This window comes from Triticum dicoccoides, chromosome 4B (assembly GCF_002162155.2).
Source record: "Triticum dicoccoides isolate Atlit2015 ecotype Zavitan chromosome 4B, WEW_v2.0, whole genome shotgun sequence".
Lineage (NCBI taxonomy): Eukaryota > Viridiplantae > Streptophyta > Magnoliopsida > Poales > Poaceae > Triticum > Triticum dicoccoides.
In genome coordinates, this window is record NC_041387.1 from 132129121 (window position 1) to 132154584 (window position 25464).

The following is a 25464-nucleotide window of genomic DNA, read 5'->3' on the forward strand; positions in this document are numbered from 1 at the left end:
AAATTTTCCCTTCCAGAATGTTTCAGACTCTGAAAAGGAATAGGTATGTGGTACAGTAAGTAAACTGACTCCAAAACTGTTCAAATAGCAATTTCTCTCCGTTTTGAAATATTTAAAAAATTAGAGAAATTAAAAGTAGTCTTAAAGAGACACGAGGTATCCACGAGGGCGGAGGGCGCGCCCCCTGCCTCGTGGCCACCTTGTGTGCCCTCCGGACTCTGTTTTCTTGCACGATACTTCTTTTGGGCGATAAAAATTCATTATATAATCTCCCGTAGGTTTTGACCACCATACCACGACAAAATCCTCTGTTTTTGTTTCAAGCTGTTTTTCTGACAGATCTAGATCGCCATGATGTCTCCAAGCGCCCCCAGGGACAAGTTTTTCGAGAAGGTTATCAACCCTTACCTCACGTAGGTGCTACAACACCCTCAAATCATTGAGATGCGTGAGGGGGTGCTGCACATCCGCGATGTTGAGGGACTGAAGAGGACCGGAAGCGTGGAGACACAACTCAAAGCATTGGAGCAACAAGTTTTCAAGTTCCAAGGGATGGTGGAACGTGGACTCAACGCCAATCACATGATGATCACGGAGTTCACCAACAACCACAAGCTGGATGCCAAGAACATCGGGGAGGCCATCTTCAAGCTTCACGGGAAAATCGAGCACCTCGCGGCCCAGATCTATGACCTGCAAAACCAAAACTGTGGGTATGAATATAAATTCAAGAGGATGAGTTTGGGTGCTGATTTGAGGATCCCGGAGACTCGTTCATCCTTCTATGATTGTGAGCCTATGCCTTGGAAGATGGATGCGAAGCCTACATCATCCAAAACTCCATCATCACCACCTCCAAAGAAAGAGACATAAATACATGGGTATGGACACTCCCCTTGGCAACTGCCCAGCTTGGGGGAGGTGCCCCGGTATCGTATCACCATCACACTTCTATCTTTATCATTTTCCTTAGTTCGATCCTTTTGGTTATATCTTGATCTAGTAGAAGTTTTAGTATGATCTAGCTTTGAGTTTTGTTTTGATCCCTATCTATGTAATCGAGTCCGTGAGCTATATATAATAAAGAGTAGTTTTGAGTTGAGGGCTTTGCTATCTTGCTATGATATTGAGGGAATTAAAGAAAGAATAAAAAAGAAATAAAAAGATAATATTGATCTTATGGAGAGTAATGATTCACATATAAAGAGTATGATGAATAAAAGTTGTTGGGAGTTGACAAACATAGTTTTGGTCATCGTTGCAATTAATAGGAAGTAATAAAGAAAGAGAGGTTTTCACATATAAATATACTATCTTGGACATCTTTTATGATTGTGAGCACTCATTAAAATATGACATGCTAAAAAGTTGACGTTAGACAAGGAAGACAACATAATGCGTTAGTTTTCTTATATCCGAATAAGTTATATTATCATGGATCATCCAACATGTTGAGCTTGCCTTTCCCCCTCACGCTAGCCAAATTCTTTGCACCAAGTGGAGATACTACTTGTGCTTCCAAACATCCCTAAATCCAGTTTTGCCATGAGAGTCCACCATACCTACCTATGTATTGAGTAAGATCCTTCAAGTAAGTTGTCATCGGTGCAAGCAATAAAAATTGCTCTCTAAATTTGTATGATCTATTAGTGTGAAGAAAATAAGCTTTATACGAGCTTGTGATATGGAAGAAATAAAAGAGATGGACTGCATAATAAAGGTCCCTATCCAACCATAAAAGCGCATGAAAACCTCTGCTTCCCTCTGCGAAGGGCCTATCTTTTACTTTTACCTTCTACCCTCATACAAGAGTCATGGTGATCTTCACCTTTCCTTTTTACACTTTATCATTTTGCAAGCACTATGTGTTGGAAAGATCCTGATATATGTATTCACTTGGATATAGGAGTATTATTGTTGACATTGCCCTTGAGGTAAAAGGTTGGGAGTCAAAACTCTAAGCCCCTATCTTTCTCTGTGTCCGATTGAAACTTTGTACCCATAAGTATCGTGTGAGTGTTAGCAATTGTGAAAGATTAAATGATAGTTGAGTATGTGGACTTGCTGAAAAGCTCTTATATTGACTCTTTCCATGTTATGATAAATTGCAATTGCTTCAATGACTGGGACCAAAGTTTGTTAGTTTTCAATGAAGTTTCCGATTCATACTTTACATTGTGAATAGATTGTTACTTTAGCATAAGAGATCATATGACAAAATATATGTTGCTGTTCGAAGAATGATCATGATGCCCTCATGTCCGTATTTTATTTTATCGACACCTCCATCTTTAAACATGTGGACATATTTGTCGGTATCAGCTTTCGCTTGAGGACAAGCGAGGTCTAAGCTTGGGGGAGTTGATACGTCCATTTTGCATCATGTTTTTATATCAATATTTATTACATTATGGGTTGTTACTACACGTTATGTCACAATACTTATGCCTTTTCTCTCTTATTTTATAAGGTTTACACGAAGAGGGAGAATGCCGGCAGCTGGAATTCTGGACTGGAAAAGGAGCAAATATTATAGACCTATTCTGCACAACTCCAAAAGTCTTGAAACTCCAGGAAGATCAGTTTTGGAATATATTAAAAATATTGGGCGAAGAAAGCACCAGAGGGGGTCCACCAGTCATCCACGAGGGTGGAGGGCGCGCCCTACCCCCAGGGCGCGCTCCCCTGCCTCGTGGGCCCCTTGGCAGGCTCTCGACGTCCATCTTCTGCTATATGGTGTCTTTCGCCCTGGAAAAAATCAAAAGGAAGCTTTCGGGACGAAGCGCCTCCGTCTTGAGGCGGAACCTAGGCAGGACCAATTTAGGGCTCCGGCGGAGCTGTTTTGTCGGGGAAACATCCCTCTTGGAGGGGGAAATCACCGCCATCGTCATCACCATCGATCCTCACACTGAGAGGGGGTCAATCTCCATCAACACGTTCACCAGCACCATCTCCTCTCAAACCCTAGTTCATCTCTTGTATCCGATCTTTGTCTCAAAACCTCAGATTGGTACATGTGGGTTGCTAGTAGTGTTGATTACTCCTTGTAGTTGATGCTAGTTGGTTTATTCGGTGGAAGATCATATGTTCAGATCCTTAATGCATATTAATACCCCTCTGATTATGAACATGAATATGCTTTGTGAGTAGTTATGTTTGTTTCTGAAGACATGGTAGAAGTCTTGTTATAAGTAATCATGTGAATTTGGCATTCGTTCTACATTTTGATGAGATGTATGTTGTCTCTCCTCTAGTGGTTTTATGTGAACGTCGACTACATGAAACTTTACCATTGGTTGGGCCTAGGGGAAGGCGTTGGGAAGTAATAAGTAGATGATGGGTTGCTAGAGTGACAGAAGCTTAAACCCTAGTTTATGTGTTGCTTCGTAAGTGGCTGATTTGGATCCATATGTTTCATGCTATGGTTAGGTTTACCTTAATTCTTTTTTTGTAGTTGGGGATGCTTGCGAGAGGGGTTAATCATAATTGGGATGCTTGTCCAAGGAAGGGCAGTACCCAAGCACCAGTCCACCCACATATCAAATTATCAAAGTAATTAACATGAATCATATGAGCATGATGAAAACTAGCTTGACAATAATTCCCATGTGTCCTCAGGAGCGCTTTGCTTTATATAAGAGTTTGTCCAGGCTTATCCTTTGCTACAAAAAAGGATTAGGCCACCTTGCTGCACCTTAGTTACTTTTGTTACTCGTTACCCGTTACGAATTACCTTATCACAAAACTTCCTGTTACCGATAATTTCAGTGCTTGCAGAGAATATCTTACTGAAAACCAATTGTCATTCCCTTCTGCTCCTTGTTGGGTACGACACTCTTACTTATCGAAAGGACTACAATAGATCCCCTATACTTGTGGGTCATCAACCGCTATCCAACATGCATCTAGTGTATTAAGTTCATGGAGAAATAGAGTAATGCAATAAGAACGATGACATGATGTAGACAAGATCTATTAATGTAGGAATAGACCCCATCTTTTTATCCTTAATGGCAATGATACATGCGTGTCACTTCTCCTTTTGTCACTGAGATTGAGCACCGCAAGATCGAAGCCATCACAAAGCACCTCTTACCATTGCAAGAAAATTCAATATAGTTGGCCAAACCAAACCAAAATTTCAGAGAAGAAATATGAGGCTATAACAATCATGCATATAAGATATCAAATAAAACTCAAATAGTATTCATATATAGATCTGATCATAAACTCGCAATTCATCGGATCCCAACAAACACACTGCAAAAAGTCATTACATCAAATAGATCTCCTAGAACATCGAGTAGAACATTGTATTGAGAATTAAAAAGAGAGAAGAAGCCATCTAGCTACTGCCTATGGACCCGTATGTGACGCCCCCGATTCAATCGTACACTAATCATGCATGCAAACATGTACGATTAAGATCAAGGACTCAATGGAAGATATCACAACATAACTCTTAAGGTAAAAAGTCATACAAGCATCATATTACAAGCCAGGGGCCTCGAGGGCTCAAATACAAGTGCTCGAACATAAATGAGTAAGCGGAAGCAACAATATTTGAGTACAAACATAAGTTAAACAAGTTGCCATAAGATGGCTAGCACAAACTGGGATACATATCGAAAGAGGTGCAGGCCTCCTGCCTGGGATCCTCCTAAACTACTCCTGGTCGTCGGTGGCCTGAACGTAGTAGTAGGCACCCTCGGTGTAGTAGGGTTCGTCGTCCACGGTGGCGTCTGGCTCCTGGGCTCCAATATTTGGTTATGATGTTCGAGAAGAATGGAAACATGGGAAAAGAGGGAGCAAAGCAACCGTGAGTACTTGTCCAAAGTACTCGCAAGCAAGGATCTACACTGCATATGCATGGGCATCTGTGTAAAGGGGCAATATCGGTGGACTGAACTACAGAATGCCAAAATAAGAGGGGGATAGCTAGTCCTATCAAAGACTACGCTTCTGGCAGCCTCCATCTTGCAGAATGTAGAAGAGAGTGGCTAGTAAGTTCACCAAGTATCATCGCATAGCATAATCCTACCCGGCGATCCTCCCCTTGTTGCCCTGTGGGAAAGCGATCACTGGATTGTCTAAGGAACTTGTCTGGGTGTGTTTTATTAAGTATTCGGTTCTAGTTGTCAAAAGGTCGATGTACAACTCCGAGTCGTCCTGTTACCGTGGACATGGCTATTCAAATAGATCAACTTCCCTGCAGGGGTGCACCACATTACCCGACACGCTTGATCCCTCTGGCCGGGGAAACTTTCCTAGGTCATGTACGGCCTCGGGAGATCAACATGTCGCAGCCCTACCTAGGCCTAACAAAGAGGTCATCACGTCGGTCTAAATCCTATGCGTGCAGGGTATGGGCCCATCGCCCATTCTCGATGTCAAAACCGGTGGATCTCGGGTAGGGGGTCCCGAACCGTGTGTCTAAGGCTAATGGTAACTGGAGGCAGGGGACACGATGTTTACCCAGGTTTGGGCCCTCTCTATGGAGGTAATACCCTACTTCCTGCTTGATTGATCTTGATGAATATGAGTACTACAAGAGTTGATCTACCACGAGATCGTAATGGCTAAACCCTAGAGGTCTAGCCTATGAGGTTAAGATTGTTGTGGCTAAACCCTAGAAGTCTAAACCCTCCGGTTTATATAGACGTCGGGGGGAGGGGAGGACTAGGGTTGTACAAAGTCGGTTACAGAGAAAGGAATCTACATATCTGGATCGCCAAGCTTGCCTTCCACGCAAAGGAGAGTCCCATCCGGACACGGATGAAGTCTTCTATCTTGTGTCTTCATAACCCAACAGTCTGGCCATAGTATATAGTACGGCTGTCCGAGGACCCCTTAGTCCAGTATTGCCTCACCCATTGCACACCTGCATGTTGCGAGGGCGGCCGGAAGCAGACCTAGCCTACCTAATACAAGAGCAGGTGTTCCAGTCCAATCCGGCGCGCGCCGCTCAGTCGCTGATGTCTAGAAGGCTTCGGATGATACCACGATGCCGGTTGCCCATATCTTGCCTCATGTGGCAGTTTGTGCGTATAAGGTCAATGACCCAACTCAGATCAAATACCAAGATCTCGTTAAGCATGTTATTATGAAGTAATCGCGAACACCGACCAGGACCAGGCCCACCTGTCTCCTAGGTGGTCACAACCTGCCTTGTCGCTCTGCCTCAAAGTAATACTCGGGATCCGTCGGGAACCCAGGTCCACCACTACCTGGATGGAACCACCTGTCCTTTCAGCCCCCATATCCGAATCACTTGCGGGTACTCTACAGGCCGACCCGACTTTAGTCACCACCTGTATAGTATGTATGTATGTATGTATGTATGTATGTATGTATGTAAGTATGTATGTATGTATGTACCCGTGATCACCTCCCGAGTGATCACGACCCGATAGTATAGCATGGCAGACGGACAAGAATGTAGGGCCACTGATGATAAACTAGCATCCTATACTAAGCATTTAGGATTGTAGGTAAGGTATCCATAGTTGTAGTAACAATGACATGCTATGGAGTAGAATAGGATTAACCGAAAATAGTAACATGCTAGACTACTCTAATGCAAGTAGTAGAGAGAAAAATAGGCGATATCGGGTGATCAGGGGGGCTTTCCTGGTTGCTCTGGCAAGAAGGAGGGGTCGTCAACACCGTAGTTGACCGGGACAGCAGCGACGTCAGTCTCGTAGTCTACTGGAGAGAAGAGGGGGAATAAACAATAAATACAATGCAAACATAAGCATGACGATGCATGACATGACAATGAGCGGTGCTAGGTGTGCCCTAACGTAGTAGTAGGTGATACCGGCGAAGGGGGGAAACATCCGGGAAAGTATTCCCGGTGTTTCGTGTTTTTGGACAGATGAACCGTAGGTGGATTGTTGCAGGTTTGCTATGCTAGGGACGTGTGGCTGACAAACGGACCACATATTCGGATTTGTCTCGTCCTTCTGAGCAACAATCATGTACAAAGTATTTCCATCTGATAAACGGTTTATCTTATATTATTTTCCAAAGTTTTAATTCATTTTTAGAATTAACACAATTAACTTAATTTAGGAAATGCAATTACAATGTCAGCATGATGTCATCATGATGTCAGCAGGGTTGGCAGGTGGGACCCGTTCGTCATAGACTCAGTTTTAATTAAGCAAAATTAATTAGTTTAATTAGGTGTTTAGACTAACTAAGTTCAATTAGTTTAGTTAAGTAGAATTAATTAACTTAGTTAATCCACTAATTAAATAATTAATCATTATAATTATTTAATAAAATCTTTTTTTATTTTTGCTTTACAGGGGCTGGGCCCACGTGTAAGTGGCCGAGGGGGGCACCTGTCAATGGTCCAGGGACCATAGCAGGCGAATGGGCAGCCGCTTCCCCAGGCGTGGCTCGCCCAAATGCAGGGCATGGAGGGGCGAGGCTGTGGGCTGCCAGCGCCACTGCACAAGCGGCAGTAGGGCACAGGGGGCCAGGGCGGCGCCCGGGGGCCGGCCATGGCGCGCCCAGCAGGGGTGTGGGAGGCGTGGCTGCAGCGACAAGTGGGCGCAGGAGGCAGCGGCTGCGGTGGCGAGGGGCGAAGCAGGGGGCACGGGCCGGCTGTGGCACCACCAGCAGCACACGGCTGTGGCCAGTGCAGCGTGCAGCGATGAGCAGGGAAGGGTGGCAGAGCGGCGCCAAGAAGGGGGCGGCCAGGGGCGACGGCGCAGAAGGGAGAGCACGGAGGGTCATGGGGCTACACTGCAATGGCAGAGCGGGTGTGACTGGTGCGGGGCCGCGGGCGAGCACGTGCAAGAGCACAGCGAGGCGAGGGCATCACGGTGTGGCTAGGGCCGGACGGGCACGGCATCGGGCGCGTGGGCGCGCCACGCACGCAGCAAAGCAATGCAGGGAGGGCAAGGACGGCGCGCCGAGGTCAGGGGCGGATGCGGCAAGCGGCGGGGACTGCAGAAGCAGAGAGGGAGGAGGGAAGGTGGTGGCTCATAGGGGGCTGGTCGGGGAGGGCAGGGGACTCGGGGTGGTTCGGCGAGGCAGATCAACGACGGGGGCGAGGTGGCGGCTGATACGTCTCCAACGTATCTATAATTTATGAAGTATTCATGCCTTTATATTATCATTGTTGGGTGTTATAGCAACTTTATATCATTTTTTGGGATTAACCTATTTTCCCAGTGCCCAGTGCCAGTTGCTGTTTTTTGCTTGTTTTTTACATCGCATGAAATCAATATCAAATGGAGTCCAAACACCGTGAAACTCCTTGGAGAATTTTTATGGACCAGAACACCCAGGATGGGCCAGAGCAGCACCTGGGGGGTGCCCCGAGGGGGGCACAACCCACCAGGGCGCGCTTGGGCCCCCAAGCGCGCCCAGGTGGGTTGTGCCAACCTCGGTGGCCTCCCGCACCCCTTCTTTGCACTATAAAATCCCAAATATTCCAAAACCCTTCGGGGTAGCCCTAGATCAGAAGTTCCGCCGCTGCAAGGCCTCTGTATCCATGAGATCCAATCTAGAACCCATTCTGGCACCCTGTCGGAGGGGGGAATCATCATCGGTGGCCATCTTCATCATCCCGGCGACCACCACGATGAGGAGGGAGTAGTCCACCCTCGGGGCTGAGGGTTTGTACCGGTAGCTATGTGTTTAATCTCTCTCTCTCTCTCATGATCTTGAGATGTCACGATCTTGATGTATTGCGGGCTTTGTTAGCATAGATGGATCATATGGTGTTCCTCCCCTCTCTACTCTTGTTGTGGTGAATTGAGTCTTTACCATTTGAAATTTTGTCTTGTCGGATTGAATGTTCAGATCTAAAAATACATGATATATGTCTTTCCGTATGAATACTTGAGGTGACAATGGGGTATAATATTGATTCACTTGATATATGTTATGTCACTCAACTTGCGGATTCCCGCGGTGACATTGGGGTAATCTATGCATAGGGGTTGGTGCATGTTTTTGTTATCTTTTCTCCTATAGAAACTTTGGGGTCCCCTTGTAGTTCTTTGTGTTGGATTGAGCATTATGAATCTGAAATTGTCTAATACGTATCATATAATTAACACACGGGTACTCGCAGTGACATTGGGGTATCTAGGTGACATTAGAGTTGGTTGATATGTGTCATATAGTGTTATTTTAGTACGAACTCTTGATTGGATTGATCAGAAAGAATAGCTTGTTGTTATTTTAGTACGAACTCTAGGATAGATCGATCGGAAAGAATAGCTTTGAGGTGGTTTCGTATCTCTTATTCTCCGCTAATAGGAACTCGGGAGTGATTCTTTATTGCACTTTGAGGGATAATCATATGATCCAACTATGTTAGCATTGTTGAGATATTGCACTAGTGAAAGTATGCACCCTAGGCCTCATTTTCCATTATTGCAATATCGTTGTGCTCCATTTTACTATTTACTAGCTTGCTATTTTTTATTGTTCGCGCTACAAAAACTCATATCTACTATCCATGCTACACTTTTATCACTATCTCTTCGCCAAACTAGTGCACCTATACAATTTGCCATTGTATTGGGTGTGTTGGGGACACAAGAGATTTCTTGTATTTGATTGCAAGGTCGTTTAAGAGATACCATCTTCATCCTACACCTCTCACGGATTGATAAACCTTAGGTCATCCACCTTAGGGAAAATTGCTACTGTCCTACAAAACTCTGCGCCTCGAGGCCCAACACGTGTCTACAAGAATAAAGTTGCATAGTAGACATCAAGCTCTTTTCTGGCGCCGTTGCCAGGGAGGTGAGTGCTTGAAGGTATATCTTTAGATCTTGCAAGAAAATCTCTTAGTTTCTTGGTTTCTCACTAGTTTGGTTCATAAAAGAAAACTACATAAAAATGGAATTGAGGTTGCATCATATTATTGATCATCTTTAAAATATCTTTCTTGAAAATGATGGTTCGGAAAATTGTGCTCAATTGTTACAAGAATAAGTCAATAAAATGTTTGGCACAAAATATTCGAATGATGAGCATGATTGCAATGTTGTTGGTATGAACTCTTTAAATATCCATGATGCTAACGGTATGGAAAGCCATAAGCTTGGGGATGTTATGTTCAATGAAGATGATATTTTTAGTCCGCCAAGTTTTGATGTGCAAGTTTTTTATAATGGTATCATGCCTCCTATTTATGATGATTATATTGATGAAAGTGGATTTGGAGAGGTCATGACTTTATTTAGTCATGATTACACTATTTTGGAAGAGGTTCCAGTTTATTATGAGAACAAAGTTGCTATTTATGATGATTATGGTGATGACATGTATTCTATAAAGAATAATGATAACCATGAAACTTGTCATCATTATTTTAATTTTCAATCCCATGATAGTTATTTTGTTGAGTTTACTCCCACTACTATTCATGAGAATGTATTTGCTTATGTGGATAGTAGTAAATTTTCTATGCTTGTGGATCATGAAGAAAATGCTTTATGTGATAGTTATATTGTTGAATTCAGCCATGATGCTACTGGAAATTACTATGAGAGAGGAACATATGCTTTTACATATTGCAATAATATCAAGTTCCCTCTCTTTGTGTTGAAGGTTTTGAAGTTGGACTTGTTTTGCCTTCCTATGCTAGACGATTCTTATTCCCATGAATTATTTGCTCACAAAATCCCTATGCATAGGAAGAGGGTTAGGATTAAATGTGCTTGGCATATGATTCATGATGCTCTTGTTATGTTTCAATCCTTATCTTTTATGCGAGGATCATTGAACTCATCATGCCTAGTTAAATGGCATTAAAGAAAAGCGCTTGTTAGGAGACAACCCAACACTTTTACCTACTGTTCTTGTGTGTTCACATGATTATGATACTGTAGTAATCATGTTTTATTGTTTTTGTTTCAATAAAGTGCCAAGTAAGTCTTTTTGATCATCTTGGGTGATAGTTGATTTGATCTTGCTAAAAAACAGAAACTTTTGCGCTCACAAAAATAACTCTCATTTTTAAAAGAAGAGTGCTTTTGAGTTGATTCTTTTGCAGAAGATTATTATACAAATTTCTCACGTGGTCCTAAATTGTTCATAATTTTTGGAGTAGCAGAAGTACAATTTGAGTACATATTACTACAGGCTGTTCTGTTTTTGACAGATTCTGTTTTCAATGCATACTTTGCTTGTTTCCTTGTTTCTATGGCTTATATTGCTCAGTATAAACTATGGAATGATATGCTACAGTAGGCATTGTGTGAATTTTTTTTATGAATCTTGTCTTTGACAGTACCAAAGTGAAATGGTTTGCTCTTTATCATACTAACCTATCTCACAAAGTTCCATTAAGTTTTGTGTGATTAAAGTTTTCAAGTTGTGGGTGAAATGTCAATATGAGGAGAATAAGGAGTGATAAGACCCTAAGCTTGGAGATGTACAAGGCACTCCCAAGGTAATATTCAAGGAATATCCAAGCAACTAAGATTGGGTATGCCCCGGAAGGCACCCCCGCTTCCGTCTCCAACATTATCGGTAACCTCACTTGGAGCTATGTTTTCATTCGTCACATGATATGAGTTTTACTTGGAGCATAAATTTATTTTGGTACGATTTCTTTATGTTGTTTAGAATAATTTTTGTCATATTTTATTTCAATAAAAATGGCAATGATAGCCTTTGCCATGCTTATTTTGCAAGTATACATGTTGCTATTTCAAAACAGAAAGTTTATCGCTGTTGTGAAAATTCCATAGAAAATTCAGAATATGATAAATTGTTGAAACTCTTTGAAAAATAAGCTCTGATGAATTTCCTACAGTGTGGTATTTTTCTCATAATTTTTGGAGTTACTTAAGTATGATGAATCTTGCATTCTTTACATATTGTACTGTTTTGGCAGATTGCTGTTATATTTGCATTGTTTGCATATGTTTGCTTGTTTAATGATTCTATTTGAGGATAGGAGTATTAAATATGAAGAGGCATTTAGAATGCAATGTTGAATAATGATTTTAGTAATTTGCTACAGTAGAGAATGATAAGGTTTTGTGTTGATTTATACTAACTTATGTCACGAGTTCTTGTTGAGTTTTGTGTGGATGAAGTTTTTGAGATTTAGGGAAACCGTGATATGAGAGGAATTAAGTAGACACAAAATCTCAAGCTTGGGTATGCCCAAGGCATCCCAAGTTAATTCAAATAAGTCTCAAGCATCTAAGCTTGGGGATGCCCCAGTAGGCATTCCACCTTTCTTCTTCAACAATTATCGGTTAGTATAGGTTGAGTCTAAGTTTTTGCTTCTTCACATGAATTGAGCTATTATTAGAATATCATTTTATTTTCATTTTGCTTGTTGTTTTAATAAAATACTTAGACCTAATTTTTTTTAAATAAAATAGAGTCCTCAATTAGTTGCCAGGGAGGCTAGGTAAGCGACATTCACATCCCGTCAACGAAGCTCTTTTCTATGGATTTGCTCTAGTGCTCCACTTATATCCTATGAGTGAATTGTTGAATAAATTGAATGTAATGAAGTTGAAATCATATCATTCCTAGTGGTAGATTCACATTGGGTTTAGAAAGTGAAATCTTTTGAGGCTTGACAATCGCAATATTAGTCATACAAGCAATTCACGAATAATTAGTATAAGGAAGAGACCTTTCACATGCAAATACATTATTTTGGAAATCTTTTGTGATTGTGAGCCCCCATCAAAATATTATATGCCAAAATTGTTGACATTGGACAAGGAAGACAACGTAATGATTTATGTTTGTTCATATTCACATAGAAGTTATATTGTCATAGATCCTTCAACATGTGGTGCTTGCCCCCTATCTTTGCTAGCCAAAAATTCGGAACCAAGTAGAGATACTACTTGTGCATCCAAAACCCTTAAACCCAAATCTTGTTTTGAGAGTCCACGATACCTACCTAAGGATTGAGCAAGACCCTTCAAGTAAGTTGTCATTGGTGCAATAAGGCAATAAAAATTGCTTCTGAAAATGTTAGATCATTTAGTGTAAGAGAAAATTGAGCATTGTACGAACTTGTGATGGCAAAGAATAAAAGCGAGAGACGACATAATAAAGGTTGCTATCATAAGGGGCAATATAATGTGACATTCTTTTGCACTAAGGGGTTGATCATATAAACAAATAAGGGCATGGCAACCTCTGCTTCCTTTGCGAAGGGCCTATCTTTTACTTTTATGTATTTACTTTCATGCAAGAGTCAAAGTTTTTCTCTCAATTCCTTTTTATTTTCTCTTTTGGCAAGAATTATGTGGTGAGGAAAGATCTAGGCACATATATCCAATTGGATATGGGTAGCATGAGTTATTATTGTTGACATCACCCAAAGGTGAATACGTTGGGAGGCAAAATTATAAGCCCCTATCTTTCTATGTGTCAGGTTGAAACGTTTTGCTCATGTGTATGCGGTGAGTGTTAGCAATCATAGAATACTATATGATGGTTGAGTATGTGGAGCTCTTACTTAGACTCTGTTGAATAAGTTGAATTGCAATTGCTTGGTGACTGAGAACATAGGTTGTTGAGTTTCAAGAGAATTCACTGTTTGAACCTTAACATGTGAATTGGTTGCTACTTGGTCATGAGAAGTTTTAGAAAGAATCACCGTTATGATGCTAGGAAAAGTGATTGAAATTGTCATTGATCAAACTTATGCACATTGCTAGCATTCACACTTCATAAATTATTTCTTTTATCATTTACCTACTCGAGGACAAGTAGGAATTAAGCTTGGGGATGCTGATACGTCTCCAATGTATCTATAATTTATGAAGTATTCATGCCTTTATATTATCATTCTTGGATGTTTTACAATCATTTTATAGCAACTTTATATCATTTTTTGGGACTAACCTATTTTCCCAGTGCCCAGTGCTAGTTATTGTTTTTTGCTTGTTTGTTACATCGCAGGAAATCAATATCAAACGGAGTCCAAACACCGCGAAACTCCTTGGAGAATTTTGATGGACCAGAACACCCATGATGGGCTAGATCAGCACCTGGGGGTGCCCCAAGGGGGGCACAACCCACCAGGGCGCGCCCACATGGGTTCTGCCCACCTCGGTGGCCTCCCTCACCCCTTCTTCCCCCTATAAAATCCCAAATATTCCAAAACCCTTCGGGGTAGCCCTAGATCAGAAGTTCCACCGCTGCAAGGCCTCTGTATCCACGAGATCCAATCTAGACCCTGTTCTGGCACCCTGCCGGAGGGGGGACTCATCACTGGTGGTCAGCTTCATCACCCCGGCGGCCACCACGATGAGGAGGGAGTAGTCCATTCTCGGGGCTAAGGGTTTGTACCGGTAGCTATGTGTTATCTCTCTCTCTCTCTCTCGTGATCTTGAGATGTCATGATATTGATGTATCGCGGGCTTTGTTAGCATAGATGGATCATATGATGTTTCTCCCATCTCTACTCTTGTTGTGATGAATTGAGTCTTTACCCTTTGAAGTTTTGTCTTGTCAGATTGAATGTTTAGATCTAAAAACACATCATATATGTCTTTCCGTATGAATACTTGAGGTAACAATGGGTATCATATTGATTCACTTGATATATGTTATGGCACTCAACATGCGGATTCCCGCAGTGATATTGGGGTAATCTATGCATATGGGTTGATGCACGTTTTTATTATCTTTTTTCCGATGGAAACTTTGGGGCCCCCTTGTAGTTCTTTGTGTTGGATTGAGCATTATGAATGTGAAACTGTTTGGTACATATCGTATAATTAACTCACGGGTACTCGCGGTGACATTGGGGTATCTAGGTGACATTAGAGTTGGTTGATATGTGTCATATGGTGTTATTTTAGTACGAACTCTTGATTAGATTGATCGGAAAGAATAGCTTGTTGTTATTTTAGTACGAACTCTAGGATAGATCGATCGGAAAGAATAGCTTTGAGGTGGTTTCGTATCTTTTGTTCTCCGCTAATAGGAACTTGGGAGTGATTCTTTATTGCACTTTGAGGGATAATCATAAGACCCAACTATGTTAGCATTGTTGAGAGATTGCACTAGTGAAAGTATTCACCCTAGGCCTCATTTTCCATTATTGCAATATCGGTTGTACTTCGTTTTACTATTTACTACCTTGCTGTTTTTTATTGTTCGCACTACAAAAATGCATATCTACTATCCATACTACACTTTTATCACCATCTCTTCGCCGAACTAGTGAACCTATACAACTTTCAATTGTATTGGGTGTGTTGGGGACATAAGAGATTTCTTGTATTTGATTGCAGGGTCGTTTGAGAGAGACCATCTTCATCCTACACCTCTCACGGATTGATAAACCTTAGTCATCCTATTGAGGGAAAATTGCTACTGTCCTACAAAACTCTGCGCATGGATGCCCAACACGTGTGTACAAGATAAAGTGCGTAGTAGACATCAGCGGCGACGGCGAATGATGTTGGTGTCCGGGCGTGGTTGGAGAAGAGGTCGAGGATGGGGAGTCGCAGAAGCCATGGCGGCTGGCATCGGGAGAAAGCAGAGGTGCTAGGAGGCCGATCGGGGAGGAGCGTTGAGGAGGCGGGCGCCGGCAACGGCGGGGTGGCGATGCGCATCGAGGTGATGGGGTCGGGGCGCCGTTCCCTCGATCCAGATCGGGGGGCAGAGGAGGTCATGGGGGGAGAGTGGACCGAGAGGGGGAAGTGGGGAAGGGATCGGGCTAGGGTTTCAGGTGTGTGGGGGTTATACAGCCGGGATGGGCCGGCTGGGTCGCGTGGGTGGCCAGCTGGGCCAGTCGGCCCAGTTGGCTAGGGGGGTCCTCTTTTGTTTTTGTTTTTGTTTGTTTTCTGTTTTGTAATGTTTTCCTTTTCTTAATTTTCTTTTACTTCTTATCTGTTTTATTTTAGTTTCACTAAAATACAGAAGTGGCACCTAAAATAGTGTTACAATTTATGCCACTCCCACAAATCGTTTAGCACTGAAATAAATAGTTTTGAAATTGTTTATTATTTTAAAAGCATTTGAATAACTGTTTCACCATTGTTTATTTATTATAGTGCATTTAAACACTTTATAAAAGTGTGGTTTCTCCACCAATATTACATATTATTTATTTGTTACATTTAGAACATTTTAAATTTGACATTTGATAACTTTTATTGTTTGCTTGATTTTGAATTTGAATTTGAATTGGTTTCGAACTAACGTGAGATTAGCAATAGAAATCGAAGTGACGTGGCATCCTTAGTAGAGGGTTACTGTAGCTTAATTATCTGGGCGTCACACTGTAGGTCTATGGTGAACTACTCACGCATCATCGGAGGAGCACCAATGAGGATGATGAACCCCTCTCTAACTGTGTTCCCCTCCGGCAGAGTGTCGGAAGAGGGCTCTAGATTGGATCTCGTGGTTCTAGAACTTGCGGCGGCTGGAATTGTGTTTCGTAGACTGCCCTAGGGTTTCTGGAATATTTGGGTATTTATAGAGCTGAGAGGCGGTGGAAAGGACTCCCGTGGGCCCCACCACCCACCTGGGTGCACTACAGGCCTTTGGCATGCCCTGGTGGGTTGTGGGCCCCACGGGCCTCCCCTCTGGTACTTCCTTAGCTACCAAGCTTGCTTCTAGGCAGAAAAAATATCCAAAAAGCTTCGTGGTATTTAGACTTCGTTAGGTACTGATATTCTGCGAAGTAAAAACACGTGGCAATGGGCACTATGTCAATAGGTTAGTCCCAAAAAATGATATAAAGTTTCTATAAAATGAATGTAAAACATCCAGTAATGATAATATAACAGTATGGAACAATAAAAAATAATAGATACATTGGAGACGTATCAATAAATTGTTGAGTAAACCCCCTAGCCCCACCTGTAATACACTCTGGCTAGAGTAGGTCTAAGTGACAAAAGTATTTACTCTTTTTAATTTGAATCAATATATTCCAGAAAATTCTAGAAAACATTAAAACTTTGAAATTTCATAGAAAAATAACTATAGAGGGATGAAAATAATTTATATATGAAAAATGATCAAAAAATATGACGAATCCGAATATACCATCCACATACCTGTCACACCCCTCCAACAGTGGAAACATGGAACCTTACCCTCTGATTCATCTGTTCGGAAAACTGCCAAACACTGGGAAAACATTCCCAGATGTTTTCCCGCTTCGTCTGTAACATGTAGCACTATGTTAGGTCACCCCTAGCAATGCATATTGCCATGTCATGCATCAAATTCATTTCTTTGCTTTATATTTATTATTTCTCCCCCTCTTCTCTCTAGTAGACACTAAGACTGACGCTGCTGCCATGTACGACTACGCCCCCAACGTCCAGCTGAAACTGCTAGTTATCGACTAGAGGGGGGCGAATAGGCGATTTTTATGGAAGTCTTCAAAACACAGGGGATTTGAAGTAAAACATTAGCAATGAACCTATTGATATGCAGCGGAAGGTAGACTACACTAGGCAAGTCATAGTCAAGTAAGCAATGAAGTGAAAGCACAAAGACTATTAGTAGCTAGGTAGTAATGATCAGGATGGAAGATAGTATGAAGTCAAACAGCAACAGTGTTCACACAGTGAAGACAATCAGATCATGCAGGGAGGAAATGACTTCATGAAGACAAACTATAAGTAAAGAGAGGTCAAGGATAGAACCAATTGCTTGGAGAGGACAAGGACTTGTTGGACCAGTTCCAGTTGCTGTGATAACTGTACGTCTGGTTAGGGAGGCTGAGATTCAACTCAGAAGACCGCGTCTTCACCTTATTCCCCTTGAGCTCAGGACACTTAGTCCTTGCCCAATCACTTTGGTAAGTCTTCAAGGTAGACTTACAAACCTTCACAGACTTTGTTCACCAGCAATCCACAATGACTCTTGGATGCTCAGAACGCGACGCCTAACCGGTTGGAGGATTCACAGTCCTCAAGTGTAACAAGTCTTCAGATCACGCGGACAAAAAGACTTCAGTGATGCCTAACACTCTTTGGCTCTGGTTGTTTTGGGCTTTGTCCTCGCAAGGATTTCTCTCTCAAATGCTTCGGAGGTGGGTTGCTCTTAAACGACAAAAGTTGTGCACTAACTCTGAGCGGCCACCAATTTATGGCGTAGGGGGTGGGCTATTTATAGCCAGGAGGCAACCCGACCTGATTTGTCCAAAATGATCATGGGTCACTAAGGAACTGCCATGTGTCCAACAGTCAGATTTCAAACACACGCGGCAGCTTCACTTGGGCTACAAGTAAAGCTGATTCATCCAGCCCTGGATAAGATTTTCTCTCATTGTCTTCGCTCCAAGACATATGATTTGGTTGAGCATCACATCAGTCACTCTGACTTTGTTCACTTGTACCCCACTTAACAGTACGGTCGTTCCTATGACCCAACAAAGAAGAAAAGGAAACTATAAAACAACTATGTTTTTGCACTCCGTAGTCTTCATGCGATGTCTTCTCATGTCTAGTCTTCAATGTGAATATCTTCACAGACCACCATTGTCTTCAATGCCTTCACACATTTTAGAGGTCATCTCTGGTAGGTAAACCGAATCAATATGGGACTACTACCTATGTTATCCTGCAATTCTCACAAACACATTAGTCCCTCAACCAAGTTTGTCGTCAATACTCCAAAACCAACTAGGGGTGGCACTAGATGCACTTACAATCTCCCCCTTTTTGGTGATTGATGACAAACTGGTTGAAGTTTTCAATGGGGATAAAAGTATGTGAAAGTTCAGTGTTGTGAGTATTGTCTTCATACATATGACGAGGCGCCCCCTGAAGATGTGCATGTAAATGATTTTCTTTTGAATGCAAATGCACATGGCAGGTTTTGCTTTGTGGAGGCCATCTTCAAAGTGTGAAGACAATGCATCATGCATATAAGAAGATAATGAAGATAATGATATGCATAATGGAAAATGGGCGTCTGCAGAATGACTTCATGCGGAATTTATCATCGCATCACAAAGTGGCAACAAAAAATAGCAGACAACCATCAAGTTTAAGTGTTACAACTTAAAAGCCAAAAGTTTCAGAATGAGAGTTGTAAGTACTTAGCAAAAATTAAGCAACCACCCATATGGACCCGCTTGAAGACTATCAACTCATATGCTTCTCCCCCTTTTGTCACCAATGACCAAAAAGGCTTGAAGACATAGAGTATCTACTCATTCCCAGGTGGAGACGAAGTTGGAGTAGCAGGGCTGACATTGGAGTCTGGTGGTGCAAACGGGCTTGATGCAGTGTCAAGATGCAGTGCAGCCATGGTCGGTGAAGTGGCATCATCTTCTTCATCGACGACTCTCGCAACAACAGTTGCAACCGAAGATGAATACTCAGAATCTTCAATTGAGGGAGTGCGGCGCCAGCTTGCATTTTGTGGAGGCCTGGAATCAAACTTGAAGTGTTCAGTGAAGCCATCTGCGTGAAGATCATCTTCAGCGCAGAGCAAAGTGACACTCTTCCAGGAACGAAGACAAGCTTCATGAGCAACAAATGACTTCTGGGTGGCTAAGTTGCAAATTCGATTGACATCCACCATGATACTCTTCATCTGACGCTTTAGCCAATCATGATTCTTATCCTGCTTTTGATGTAAGGCCACTAGAAGCTCACGGTCATTGAGAACACGTGGACGCTTCTGAGGCCTTTGGGTAATGGTGCTTGCAGTGGCTTTAGTGTTTGCATGATGCGGAAGGCGCATGTTTCCAGCCAAGGGATAGGTATGAATTGTAGCATTTGGCACATGAACACCTTCAATGGGTTGTGCGAAGCTCTAGAACTCGGCATTCTGAAGATGGAGGGGCTTCTTTACAGGCTCAGGGTAGATGGCTTCAACAGACATATCAACCTCAGGCAAGAAGACAATGTTATTGTGTGTTGAGGGCCGATAGTCAATAGTTGACTGAAGCTTAATCAACCGCATCACCCATGGAGCATAGAACTTTAGACCAAACAAATACATCCTAGAAGCAGCAAGTTGTCTAATGAAGAAATCCAGATGATACCATTGACGATGTAGAACACCAAAGTCTTCATGGATCCTGCAAGTTTGGCTTCAGATGAATAGCCTTTGATGGGCCAGAGAGTATGCCTCAGAATGTGATATACTGTGTGTGGTAGATACTCGAGGTCCTCAACAAAGAATTCCTTTGGATATTCAGCGTCTTGGGGAAAAGGCTTCATCATGCTAAGAATTTGGCTCATGTTCGGCTTAGGCTTCTGAAATATGCTCTGCAGTTCATTCTGATAAAGAGAACAACCAGGTTCATACAGCTCACCTGGAGTGGGCAGGGAAGTCAGCTCGATGATATCCTGAGCTTTGGCTTCATGATGCACATCACCTGTCATCCACTCAAGGATCCATGTCTTCGGATCCCTGTTGTAGCCTCGAATACGTAAGGTGGCATAGAACTACAGTCGAAGCTCTTCATTCCAGCACTCTTTATCAGTGACAAATGCTAGAAGACCAACATCCCTGAAGGAGTCAAGGGCTTCTTCCAGACATGGCAGCCTAGCCATAGCATCACAATCCAGATGCCTGTGTGGAAAAATTGTGTCTTGATTGTATAGAGTGCAAGAGTAATAGCTTCGTTGTTGATGGCTCCAAAATCTGTCAGATGAGATTCTTGGCTTTCTGTAGGGGTTCTTGGCATTGTCAAAGAATGTATTGTCTTCTCTAAAACTGAGCACACTGAAAAAGCCATGTGTAGTGACAGCACTGGGAAGCCTTGGCAGACACAGCTTTGGCTTCTGAACTTGAGGCATGCACTCCACATGATACTCATATTATGGTCCTAGAGCGGTAGGGGGAATCATAATTGGCCAGCAAACAGTGACCAACTTCCATTCACGATTGAAGGTTGTTTCCATGGTGTGAGGCCGTGGTGGAGGAACAACGCCGTCAGTGAGGACCGTCATCACAGAAGCTTCAGCATTCACATTGGCTCGAGGCTCCACATTTTCTTCAGCCATGACAGGGTCATTGGCTTCAGTAGCAGTGTTGGTGGCAGCCTCATTGTTTTCAACCTCCGTGTGGTCAACGATGGGAGGGTCATGTATGATCACATTCTCTTCAAGAATGACTTGATCAACAACAAGGGGTGTGGCTTCTCTTTCTCCTTCTTCTCTTCTTTCTTCTTCGGCTGATGCAGCCGGAAGGTCTTCAACAACTTTAGCTTCAGATGCTTGACCAGTCGCAGAAGGATTCTCTTCAGGAACACTTGACGTGCCACTGAGCTTGATTGTTGTGAATCTTCTTCTGGAATGGTGGACATGGAGACCGATGGCTTGAGACCTTTGCGAAGCCTGTGAAACGCTGGTGACGCCTTGGGAGATGGAGTGGTCTCCATGTAGTTGTCATCATCAAGTACCAGATTGGTAACTTGTGCTGGTGGAGATGGGGTGTCTCATCTTGAACAGGGGTGTCGTCTTGTTGGCCCTCAGCCCAGGAGTCATCTTGAGCAATTGGCGTCATTGGACGACCAATGCTTATGTATTCACTGCTTATTGGAGCATGCAATGATACCAACTAGTGCTCGAGCTGAGGAGGACTTCATCATCAACTACATTGTCTTCTTTACCAATGTCTTCAGCTGCGTTGGGGTCAACGGCTGGAACTTCTTCAGATTCTGGCGCCTCTGTGGAAGCAGGCTCATGGACAATGAGACAGCACTCTCGATTTGTAGAGGCAGCATATGCAACAGAGATGGGATCAACAACAAGGGGCTCAGGGGCAGCAACACGATTTTTCTTTGAAGACTTAGAGCCCTTAGTCTTCAGCTTTTTCTTGGAAGGGCCATCATCATATGTATCATTGTGCTTCCTCTTCCTGGCTTCTGCTTCATCATGCCTAGTCTTTTTGAGATCAGAAGCAACTGAAGGGACCTTTGGCTTCAAGCCAGTCATACTGGCAGGGAAGACAATGCTGGGTTGTCCCTGCCTTGCAATGTCAAGATTTGCTTCAGCATGCTTTTTGCTTTTCTTAGCAACCATTATGGGATCAATGCCAGGATGCCCAAGAGCTTTCCTCTTTTCACCTTCATTGTGTGCTTGCACACATTTTTGAGCATAAGACTTCATGCGTTATTGAGAGCCTTTTGCTTCTTCATGCTTCTTGAATTCAGTCTTGAGGTCATTCAGCATCTTCTTTAAGATTTGCACATCTGGCACATTGAGCTTGTGCATGTTCTTCTTGAAATGGGCCTTCTCATAGTCAATTTTGTTCTTGAGCTCGACAAGTTTCTGTGCGAGGGCCAGCTCATTAGCAATTGCAGAGTGGAATGTGACACTGATGCCCACAGGCAGCTGCAGACTGTCGATGTTGATGTTCTCGTCGTTGAACCATTCATAAATGAAGTTGTTCAAGATGTCAACATCAAAGAGGGGAGGATCAATGAACATCTCCGCCTCTGGCTTACTCTTGATCAGCATCTCAAGAGCTTCATCACCAAGATCTTCATCGCTGGACAGATCAATGGTGTCATCCTCGTTGCGCAGAATAGCAAAAGGAGTGAGGGGTTGCCTAGTTGCCTTCTTGGGCAATGGCTTCTTGGCCCTCTTGGACACTCGAGATAAATCTTCAGACTGCACACTGGATTCAGGCAGTGCAGTATTCAGTGGCTTCCTGGTTGAAGCTTTTGGTGCAGTAGAGGCAGAAGGCTTTGAAGAAGATAAACCTTGAAGTCAAATCAATGTTGAAGACAAACCAAATGTGAAGACTATGCAACCATGACGCCAAAAGAAAAACTTCAATAAGAATTTGGTGGTGACTTTACCCACCGTATAGCAAGTATTAGACCCAGATACAGCGCAAAATTATTGTGGAGCTCTAAAGTCAAATTTCGTGTTAATGTGTTCACACTTGGAGTGTATGTCTTCATTGATTGAAGATATACGTTACTTCGTGTGTTTCACATCTAAGTCATCAACATGCATAAGCGTTAGGATGTGTGTCCAATTACAGGACATTTGAGGAATCTAAGATATTTAGCTCACACCGCAACTTGCAAAATCTTTTCTCATCCAAGGGCTTTGTGAAGATATCTTCCAATTGCTCTTCTGTGTTGACGTGAATGATATCAATATCTTCCTTCATGACATGATCTCTGAGAAAGTGATGATGGATCTGAATGTGCTTTGTCTTCGAGTGCTGAACTGGGTTGTTGGCTATCTTGATGTCTCTTTCATTGTCGCAGTAGAGTGGCACATGCTTTAGATGGACACCATGGTCCTTGAGAGTTTGCTCCATCCATAGAAGGTGGGCGCAGCAAGATCCAGGAACAATGTATTCAGATTCAGCAGTGGAGAGAGATACACAGTTCTGCTTCTTTGAAGACCAACAGACAAGAGATCGGCCAAGAACGTGACATGTGCCTGATGTGGACTTGCGATCAACCTTGTCACCAACATAATCAGCATTTGAGAATCCAACTAGATCAAACTCTGAGCCCTTTGGATACCATAATCCTATTGTTGGGGTGTAAGCCAAATATCGAAGAATTCGCTTCACTGCTAAGTGATGCGATTCCTTTGGTGCCGCTTGGAATTGGGCACACATGCAAATGCTAAGCATTATATCTGGCCTAGATGCACATAAATAAAGTAAAGAACCAATCATGGAGTGGTATACCTTTTGATCGAACTCTTTACCATTGTCGTCAGGGCCCAGATGACTTTTGGTTGGCATTGGCGTCGTGTATCCTTTGCAGTCTTGCATTCCAAACTTCTTCAGGCAATCTTTGAGGTATTTTTCTTGTGATATGAAGATGCAGTTGCTCTGCTGACGGATTTGAAGACCGAGGAAAAATTTCAGCTCACCCATCATGGAAATATGGTATTGCTCTTGCATCATGTGCCCAAACTCATCACTGTATCTCTTGTCAGTGCATCCTAAGATAATGTCATCCACATAGATTTGGCACACAAGCAGTTCACCATCATATGTCTTCGTGAAGAGTGTAGGATCTAGAGAACCGGGTTTGAAGCCTTGGCTCTTCAGGAAGTCTTTGAGTGTGTCATACCAAGCGCGAGGAGCTTGTTTGAGGCCATACATTGCCTTGTTGAGCTTGTGTACCATATCATGATGTTTTGGATCTTCAAAGCCAAGTGGTTGTGCAACATACACTTCTTCTTCAATCTTGCCATTGAGAAAGACAATCTTCACATCCATTTGGTACATAAGAATGTTGTGATGGTTGGCATAGGCTAGCAGTATGCGAATGGCCTCAAGCCTAGCCATAGGAGCGAATGTTTCATCAAAGTCAACCCCTTCTACTTGAGTGTAACCTTGAGCAACTAGATGAGCCTTGTTTCTGACAACTTGACCATGCTCATCTTGTTTGTTTTGATATATCCATTTGGTGCCTATGATATTGTGCTTGCGAGGATCAGGACGCTTGACAAATTCCCATACATTCTTTAGCTTGAACTGTTAAAGCTCTTCTTGCATAGCTTGAATCCATTCAGATTCCATGAAGGCTTCAACAACTTTCTTGGCTTCAGATATAGAGACAAATGCAAAGTGCCCACAGAAATTTGCTAGTTGCATTGCTCTAGAATGAGTGAGTGGACCAGGTGCATTGATGCTATCAATTATCTTCTCAATCTGTACTTCATTTGCAACACGGGGATGAACTGGACGAAGATTTTGCCCTGCAGATCATTGTCTTCAGCTTCAGCATTGAATTCAGGCTGAGCATTGTCTTCGGGTTGATTTGGTGTAATGATGATTTCTTCTTCAGCTTGAGCTTCTGAAGGTATGATTTCTCCAGTACCCATCAGCTTGATAGATTCACTAGGTGGGACTTCATCTAGCACATTTGGCAGGTGCTCTCTTTGCGAGCCGTTAGTCTCATCGAACCGCACATCCACAGTTTCAACCACTTTATAGTGAAACAGGTTGAAGACTCTGTAGGAGTGCGAATCCTTTCTGTATCCAAGCATAAAACCTTCATGTGCTTTTGGTGCAAATTTTGAAGTGTGATGTGGATCCTTGATCCAGCACCAAGCACCAAATACTCTGAAGTACCTGACGTTTGGCTTCTTACCAGTTAGTAGCTCATATGATGGCTTCTTTAGAAGCTTGTGTAGATAAACACGGTTGATGACATGGCATGAAGTATCAATGGCTTCAGGCCAGAACTTCCTTGGAGTCTTGTACTCATCAAGCATCGTCCGAGCCATCTCAATGAGGGTTTTGTTCTTGCGCTCCATGATGCCATTCTGCTGAGGTGTGTAAGGAGCTGAGAACTCATGAGTGAAGCCCAATGTATCAAGATAAGTGTCGAGGCTGGTGTTCTTGAGTTCTGTGCCATTGTCACTTCTGATGTGCGTGATCTTGATGCCATAATTCGTCATGGCACGATTGGCGAATCGTCTGAAGACATCCTGCACTTCATTCTTGTAGAGGATTATATGCACCCATGTATATCTTGAGTAATCATCAATAATGATGAAGCCATAGAGACAAGCAGTGGTAGTAAGA